The following is a 2700-nucleotide window of genomic DNA, read 5'->3' on the forward strand; positions in this document are numbered from 1 at the left end:
GACCCATGCACGAAGAACAGAGCAACCCGACACAAATCTCCGTCACAGAAGGCTCAACACGGGTCGTGCCCAACCAACACGGCCCCGTGCTGAGCCACCTGCAGAAAAACACCCAGTTCAGGTAACTGGACACGGGCCGTGTTCAGCGGACACGCCCCCGTGTCCAGGCTTCTGTCTTAACTCTTTAAATTCTGTTACTGGCACTTGACCACGGGGCCGTGCCCGGTCACCACGGGGCCGTGTCCAGGATGCCAGTAACATAAATCTTTGCTTTTTACCCCATTTTTACACATTCTAATCAACCAAAAATATTATTTTTGGACACATTGAGGACAATGTGTAATTTAAGTGTGGGGGGATGCTAAAACCTTGAATTTTGCAAATCCTAATTACAAGCCTTACACAAAACTCTATTGGAACCGCTAAACACCCCAAATTTTTTTCAAAAACTTTTCGTTTTTTTACTATTTGCTTGTCTTGGTTTAATTTGGGAACAACAAGTTCTAAAAAGGTTATATTTTTACAAATTTACAACCGATAGCGTCGTGATAATAAAGAACCAATATAAGAAAATTACGGAACGGCATAACAAGTCTAGTTAAAAATTCGATTATATATACTTGATCACATTAAAAACCCATTCCCACAAAAGTGAGTTTTGAGCCTTTATTGAGCATACAAATATACATCTTTAGACTAAATGCTCATTTTTCGTTTCTTGTGTGAATAGCCGCTTGGTTCTTACAACTCTAGAACTTGCCACGACGATACATTCCTGGTCCTTACCAACTTAAACCCAAGTAAGTAAGTGATGGAGGCATTAGGACTAACCATATTTTTCTTTCTACACCATTATTTTTCAATTTTTTTTACCACCTACCCAAAATCCCCCTAGTTAGCCCCTTTGAGCCTAAACCTTTCATTTCATTACCCTAAAACCTTTTCACCCACCAAAAACCTTTTTATTTTTCACCCTTTATTTCAGTAACAAACTCGGTTTTTCGTAAGCTCGCCATTTTATGTGACTTAAAAAAAATGATGATGAAGTCAAAAACAAACAAAAGCTATATAAAAGCTTGTTTGGAGAAATACTTCAAAATAAAAAGTCACTAAAAACAAGGTATGTCACGAAAACCGACGCTTTTTACGATTTTCGCCCTTTTACTAACCACTAACCCAACCACCCACCTTTAACCCAAGCCTAACCCTTCACCCAAAAAGTCCTCTTGATATTTACAAAGGTAAAAAGTTAAAAAGGAGGAGGATTGATTGCTTGGCAAGCCTATGGAAGGCGTAAGTTCCATGCCGCTCTCGAGTGATTCACTAAAAATTACACCTTCGGCCGAGTGTTGAGTGATCTCCCGTGAGGTATGTGAACTTGTATATAAATGAAATTTTAATAAGGCATGCTATGCCCGAATAAGTAATTATCTTATGAAACGTTCTAAATAAATCATAACGAATAGGATTGTAAATAAATAAAAATAAAACTTACAAAGATCTTGGATTCCCGACACTCTAGGACAAGCCAAAAACTTTCTCTTCTACCCATTCCATTTGGGAGTGTAAGCCACATTTAAAGAGTTTTGCTTGAGGACAAGCAAAAGTTCAAGTGTGGGGGTATTTGATGTGTGTAAAATGCAACATACAAATCACATCAATTAAGGCATAAAACTAACCCTTTTTAAGTACTAATGTTGGAAAAAGAGTGTTTTTGTCTTTCTTTTGTATTTTCAGGATGAAATGAGCTCAAATTCACAAAAGAAGCAAAAAGACAACTAATTCTAGCATAAATACAAGAAAAGGAATAAAAGTAGACTGCCCGGACCCTCAACAGCATCCTCCAAGGCAAAGAAGAGAAAGCAGAAGACTGAACACGCCCCGTGTCCAGCGGACACGGGGCCGTGCCCAAGAAGCAGCATAAAAGACAAACCTATAGAAGCTTCCATTGCCCACCACGGGGCCGTGTCCAGCGGGCACGGGGGCGTGGTGAAAGTACAGCAGGCGCATTAATTGTAATTGCGAATTACAATTAATGAGGAGAGAGAGTGTCAGACGGGCACGGGGGCGTGTCCAGCGAACACGGGGCCGTGCCCAGCCTTCTGTTCAGCCTATAAATAGGAGTGCTTGGTTTCATTCCATCTCATCCCTTGGCACACCACCTCTCTCACACTTCATCCACCACCCACCACCACCATAATACCATCATCCACCACCATCATCCATTGTCCATCGTAGAGTGTGTGAGTCGTCTCGGGATCCAAGATTGATCGTAAGAGTTCTTGACAATCAAGGCCATGTTTGCCTAAGTCTCTTACATCACTTGGTGAAGACAAGTGTTTAGTATAATACTTTTTATTTTTAATCTTTTGCACTTTTTATTTGGTTTTGTATTAATGACTTTAATAACTAGTTACTTATGTTGAAGGTGATCTTTCCTTATCGTTTGTCCGTGGTGTCTTGGCATTATTTTACTGTCTATATAAAATAAAAGATTTTCACCATTCATATCTCCACGGTCTATATGGAGGTATGTTGGCTACCTGGTCGGGGGTTAAGGGAACGGTTTGGTAAGGGTCTTGCCCTTGTTCAGCGTTTAGAGGTCCTGCTTGGGACCTGGGTCAAATTTAGTAGGATCTCCTTCAATGCCCATAGGTATTGGATGGCGGGGATCCAAACTCTTTGACCCCCTCATAAGTT

This window comes from Helianthus annuus, chromosome 2 (assembly GCF_002127325.2).
Source record: "Helianthus annuus cultivar XRQ/B chromosome 2, HanXRQr2.0-SUNRISE, whole genome shotgun sequence".
NCBI classification, from domain to species: domain Eukaryota; kingdom Viridiplantae; phylum Streptophyta; class Magnoliopsida; order Asterales; family Asteraceae; genus Helianthus; species Helianthus annuus.